The following is a 7,075-nucleotide window of genomic DNA, read 5'->3' as shown; positions in this document are numbered from 1 at the left end:
GTATACATGGTCGTTTAAAAAAAAAAAAGCCTTCGTATACATGGTCGTATAAAAAAAAAAAAAAAAGCCTAACTATACTTGGTCGTTTGAAAAAAAAAAAAAAAAAGATGCCTTAGTATACATGGTCGTTTTTAAAAAAACAAAACAAAAACAAAAACAAAAAAAACACCTTAGTATATACGTGGTCGTTTTTAAAAAAAAAAAAAAACGCCATAATATACATGGTCGTTTGAAAAAAAAAAAAAAAAAAAAAAAAGACGCCTTAGTATACATGATCGTATTTTTTTATTTTTTTTTAAATGCCTTACTATACATGGTTGTTTGAAAAAAAAAAAAAAAAGACGCCTTAGTATACATGGTCGTTTTTAAAAAAAACCCGGCATACTATACATGGTCGTTTAAAAAAAAAAAAAGACGCCTTATACATGGTCGTTTTTTTTGTTTGTTTTTAAAATGCCTTACTATACATGGTGTTTAAAATAAAAAAAAAAAAAAAAAAAAAAAACCTTAGTATACATGCTCGTTTTTTTAAAAAAAACGCCATACTATACATGGTCGTTTGAAAAAACAAAAAAATGCCTTAGTATACATGGTCGTTTTTAGAAAAAAAAACGCCTTACTATACATGGTCATTTGAAAAAAAAAAAAAAAAAACAAACAAACAAAAAAAACGCCTTACTATACATGGTCGTTTGAAAAAAAAAAAAAAAAAAAAGACGCCTTAGTATACATGGTCGTTTTTAGAAAAAAAACGCCTTATTATACATGGTCATTTGAAAAAAAAACAAAAAAAAAAACAAACAAACAAAAAAAAACGCCTTACTATACATGGTCGTTTGAAAAAAAAAACAAAAAAAAAACGCCTTAGTGTACATGGTCGTTTAAAAAAAAAAATGCCTTAGTATCCATGGTCGTTTGAAAAAAAAAAAAAAAAAAGACGCCTTAGTATACATGGTCGTTTTTAAAAAAAAAAAAAACGGCTTACTATACATGGTCGTTTAAAAAAAACAAAAAACGCCTTAGTATACATGGTCATTTTTAGAAAAAAAACGCCTTATTATACATGGTCATTTGAAAAAAAAACAAAAAACAAACAAACAAACAAAAGAAAACGCCTTACTATACATGGTCGTTTAAAAAAAAAAGCCTCAGTATACATGGTCGTTTTGTTAAAAAAAACGCCTTACTATACATGGTCGTTTGAAAAAAAAAACAAAAAGACGCCTTAGTATACATGGTCGTTTTTTTAAAAAAACCCGGCATACTATACATGGTCGTTTAAAAAAAAAAAAAGACGCCTTATACATGGTCGTTTTTTTTGTTTGTTTTTTAAATGCCTTACTATACATGGTGTTTAAAAAAAAAAAAAAAAAAAAAAAAAAAAAAAAAAAAACCTTAGTATACATGCTCGTTTTTTTAAAAAAAACGCCATACTATACATGGTCGTTTGAAAAAACAAAAAAATGCCTTAGTATACATGGTCGTTTTTAGAAAAAAAAACGCCTTATTATACATGGTCATTTGAAAAAAAAAAAAAAAAAAACAAACAAACAAAAAAAACGCCTTACTATACATGGTCGTTTAAAAAAAAAAAAAAATAAAAACACGCCTTAGTATACATGGTCGTTTAAAAAAAAAATGCCTTAGTATACATGGTCGTTTTGTTAAAAAAAAAAACGCCTTATTATACATGGTCGTTTGAAAAAAAAAACAACAAAAACAAACAAACAAAAAAAAACGCCTTACTATACATGGTCGTTTGAAAAAAAACAAAAAAAAAACGCCTTAGTATACATGGTCGTTTTTTTTTTTTTTTTAAACGGCTTACTATACATGGTCGTTTTTAGAAAAAAAATGCCTTAGTATACATGGTCGTTTTGTTAAAAAAAAAAACGCCTTATTATACATGGTCGTTTTTAAAAAAAAACGCCTTACTATACATGGTCGTTTGAAAAAAAAAAAAAAAAAAAAAGACGCCTTAGTATACATGGTCGTTTTTAGAAAAAAAACGCCTTATTATACATGGTCATTTGAAAAAAAAACAAAAAAAAAAACAAACAAACAAAAAAAAACGCCTTACTATACATGGTCGTTTGAAAAAAAAAACAAAAAAAAAACGCCTTAGTGTACATGGTCGTTTAAAAAAAAAAATGCCTTAGTATCCATGGTCGTTTGAAAAAAAAAAAAAAAAAAAGACGCCTTAGTATACATGGTCGTTTTTAGAAAAAAAACGCCTTATTATACATGGTCATTTGAAAAAAAAACAAAAAAAAAAACAAACAAACAAAAAAAAACGCCTTACTATACATGGTCGTTTGAAAAAAAAAACAAAAAAAAAACGCCTTAGTGTACATGGTCGTTTAAAAAAAAAAAAAAAAAAAGACGCCTTAGTATACATGGTCGTTTTTAAAAAAAAAAAAAACGGCTTACTATACATGGTCGTTTAAAAAAAAAAAAAAAACGCCTTAGTATACATGGTCATTTTTAGAAAAAAAACGCCTTATTATACATGGTCATTTGAAAAAAAAAAAGAAAAAAAAAAAAAAAAAAAAGAAAACGCCTTACTATACATGGTCGTTTAAAAAAAAAAGCCTCAGTATACATGGTCGTTTTGTTAAAAAAAACGCCTTACTATACATGGTCGTTTGAAAAAAAAAAAAAAGATGCCTTAGTATACATGGTCGTTTTTAAAAAAAAACGCCTTATACATGGTCGTTTTTTTTGTTTGTTTTTTAAATGCCTTACTATACATGGTGTTTAAAAAAAAAAAAAAAAAAAAAAAAACGCCTTACAATACATGGTCGTTTGAAAAAAAAACAAAAACAAAAAAAAACGCCTTAGTATACATGGTCGTTTATTTAAAAAAAAAGAACGCCATAATATACATGGTCGTTTGAAAAAAAAAAAAAAATGATGCCTTAGTATACATGGTTGTTGTTTTTTTTAAAAACGCCTTAGTATACATGGTGTTTTTTTTTAAAAAAACAAACAAACAAAAAACGCCTTACTATACATGGTCGTTTGAAAAAAAAAAAAAACACCTTAGTATACATGGTCGTTCTTTTCTTTGGTGTGACCTGGCCGGGGGATTGAACCCACAACCTCCGAGTCTCAGGGTGGACACGGTACCACTAGACCACTGAGCTGGTCTTCTAAAAAGCAAAAAAAACAGAAAAAACACCTGACTATACATGGTCGTTTTTTAAAAAAAAAAATAAAAAAATTAAAAAAAACGCCTGAGTATACATGGTCGTTTTAAAAAAAAAACGCCTTCGTATACATGGTCGTTTAAAAAAAAACAAAAAAAAACGCCTTACTATACATGGTGTTTTTTTTTTTTTTTTTTTTTTTTTAAACACCTTACTATACATGATCGTTTGAAAAAAACAGACAAAAAAAAGCCTTAGTATACATGGTCGTTTTTCTTTGTAAAAAACGCCATACTATACATCGTCTTTTTAAAAAAAAAAAAAACGCCTTACAAAAATGGTCGTTTTTTAAAAAAAACAACAAAAAAAAACATCTTACTATATCCATGCTCATTTAATTTTATAGTCTTTGGTGTTTTCCAGCTGTGGGATTGAACCCACAACCTCCTAGTCTTAGGGTGGACACTCTACCACTAGACCACTGAGCTGGTCTTTGAAAAAGCAAAAAAACAGAAAAAACACCTGAATATACATGGTCGTTTTAAAAAAAAAAAAAAACTCCTTAGTATACATGGTCGTTTTTTTAAAACAAAAAAAAAACGCCTTAGTATACATGGTCGTTATTAAAAAAAAAAAACGCCTTACTATACATGGTCGTTTGAAAAAAACAAAACAACAAAAAACGCCTTAGTATACATGGTCGTTTTTTTTTGTTTTTTTAAACGCCTTAGTATACATGGTTGTTTGAAAAAAAAACAAAAGAACAAAAACAAACAAACAAAAAAACGCCTTAGTATACACGGTCGTTTAAAAAAAAAAAAAAAAAAAAACGCCTTAGTATACACGGTCGTTTTTTTAAAAAAAACGCCTTACTATACATGGTCGTTTGAAAAAAAAAAACTTAAAAAAAAAACGCCTTAGTATCCATGGTCGTTTTAAAAAAAAAAAAATGCCTTACTATACATGGTCGTTTGAAAAAACAAAAAACAAAAACAAACAAACAAACAAAAAAACGCCTTAGTATACATGGTCGTTTTTTTTTTTTTTAAAACGCCTTACTATACATGGTCGTTTGAAAAACAAACAAAAACAAAAAAAACGCCTTAGTATACATGGTGTTTTTAAAAAAAAACAAAAAACAAAAAAAACGCCTTACTATACATGGTCGTTTTTTTTTTTAAAAAAAAACGCCTTAGTAGACATGGTTGTTTTTTAAAAAAAAAACAAAAAAAAACCCGCCATACTATACATGGTCGTTTGAAAAAAATTAATAAAAAAAAACGCCTTAGTATAAATGGTTGTTTTTAAAAAAAAAAAAAAAAAAAAAACGCCTTACTATACATGGTCGTTTAAAAAAAAAAAAAAAAAAACGCCTTGGTATACATGGTCGTTTTTTTTTTTTTTAATAATGCCTTACTATACATGGTCGTTTGAAAAACAAAAAAAAAAAAAAAAAAAACGCCTTAGTATACATGGTCGTTTTAAAAAAAACAAAAAAAAAAACGCCTTACTATACATGGTCGTTTGGAAAAAATAAAACGAACAAAAAAAAAACGCCTTAGTATACATGGTCGTTTAAAAAAAACAAAAAACAAAAACGCCTTAGTATACATGGTCGTTTGAAAAAAAAAAAAAAAAAAAACGCCTTGGTATACATGGTCGTTTTTTGTTTTTTTTTAAATAATGCCTTACTATACATGGTCGTTTGAAAAACAAACAAACAAAAAAAAAAAACGCCTTAGTATACATGGTCGTTTAAAAAAAACAAAAAAAAACCGCCTTACTATACATGGTCGTTTGAAAAAAATAAAACGAACAAAAAAAAAAACGCCTTAGTATACATGGTCGTTTAAAAACAAAAAAAACAAAAACGCCTTAGTATACATGGTCGTTTTTTTTTTTTTTAAATGCCTTACTATACATGGTCGTTTGAAAAACAAACAACAACAAAAAAACCGCCTTAGTATACATGGTTGTTTAAAAAACAAACAAAAAAAAACGCCTTAGTATACATGGTCGTTTTTTTTTTTTTTTAAATGCCTTACTATACATGGTCGTTTGAAAAACAAACAAACAAAAAAAAAAACGCCTTAGTATACATGGTCGTTTGAAAAAAAAAAACGCCTTACTATACATGGTCGTTTGAAAAAAACAAAACAACAAAAAACGCCTTAGTATACATGGTCGTTTTTTTTAGTTTTTTTTACACGCCTTAGTATACATGGTTGTTTGAAAAAAAAACAAAAAAACAAAAACAAACAAACAAAAAAACGCCTTAGTATACATGGTCGTTTAAAAAAAAAAAAACACACAAAAAAACACACAAAAAAACACACAAAAAAACGCCTTAGTATACACGGTCGTTTTTAAAAAAAGAAAACGCCTTACTATACATGGTCGTTTGAAAAAAAAAAAACTAAAAAAAAAAACGCCTTAGTATCCATGGTCGTTTTAAAAAAAAAAAAACGCCTTACTATACATGGTCGCTTGAAAAAAAAAAACGCCTTAGTGTACATGGTCGTTTTTTGTTTTTTTTTAAAACGCCTTTGTATACATGGTCGTTTTTAGAAAAAAACGCCTGAGTATACATGGTCGTTTGAAAAAACAAAACAAACAAAAAAACGCCTTAGTATACATGGTCGTTTAAAAAAAAACAAAAAAAAACGCCTTAGTATACATGGTCGTTTGAAAAAAAAAAAAAAAAAAAAAAAAAAAAAACGCCTTAGTATACATGGTCGTTTTTAGAAAAAAAACGCCTGAATATACATGGTCGTTTGAAAAAAAAAAACGCCTTAGTATACATGGTCGTTTTTTTAAAAAAAATAACGGCTTACTATACATGGTCGTTTTAAAAAAAAAAAAACGCCTTATTATACATGGTCGTTTTTAAAAAAAAACGCCTTACTATACAGTTGTTTAAAAAAAAAACAAAAAAAAAAAAACGCCTTAGTATACATGGTCGTTTAAAAAAAAAAAGCCTTCGTATACATGGTCGTATAAAAAAAAAAAAAAAAAGCCTAACTATACTTGGTCGTTTGAAAAAAAAAAAAAAAGATGCCTTAGTATACATGGTCGTATTTAAAAAAACAAAACAAAAACAAAAACAAAAAAAACACCTTAGTATATACGTGGTCGTTTTTAAAAAAAAAAAAAAACGCCATAATATACATGGTCGTTTGAAAAAAAAAAAAAAAAAAAAAAAGACGCCTTAGTATACATGATCGTATTTTTTTTTTTTTTTTTAAATGCCTTACTATACATGGTCGTTTGAAAAAAAAAAAAAAAAGACGCCTTAGTATACATGGTCGTTTTTTAAAAAACCCCGGCATACTATACATGGTCGTTTAAAAAAAAAAAAAGACGCCTTATACATGGTCGTTTTTTTTGTTTGTTTTTTAAATGCCTTACTATACATGGTGTTTAAAAAAAAAAAAACGAAAAAAAAAACGCCTTACTATACATGGTCGTTTGAAAAAAAAAAAAAAAAAAAAAAAAACGCCTTAGTATATATACATGGTCGTTTATTTAAAAAAAAAAGAACGCCATAATATACATGGTCGTTTTAAAAAAAAAAATGATGCCTTAGTATACATGGTTGTTGTTTTTTTTTAAAACGCCTTAGTATACATGGTGTTTTTAAAAAAAAAAACAAAAAAAAAAAACGCCTTACTATACATGGTCGTTTGAAAAAAAAAAAAAACACCTTAGTATACATGGTCGTTCTTTTCTTTGGTGTGACCTGGCCGGGGGATTGAACCCACAACCTCCGAGTCTCAGGGTGGACACGGTACCACTAGACCACTGAGCTGGTCTTCTAAAAAGCAAAAAAAACAGAAAAAACACCTGAATATACATGGTCGTTTTAAAAAAAAAAAAGCCTTCGTATACATGGTCGTTTAAAAAAAAAAAAAAAAGCCTAACTATAC

This window comes from Festucalex cinctus, chromosome 18, assembly GCF_051991245.1.
Source record: "Festucalex cinctus isolate MCC-2025b chromosome 18, RoL_Fcin_1.0, whole genome shotgun sequence".
NCBI classification, from domain to species: domain Eukaryota; kingdom Metazoa; phylum Chordata; class Actinopteri; order Syngnathiformes; family Syngnathidae; genus Festucalex; species Festucalex cinctus.
The sequence above is the reverse complement of the archived record's forward strand: the minus strand, read 5'-3'. Positions refer to the sequence as shown.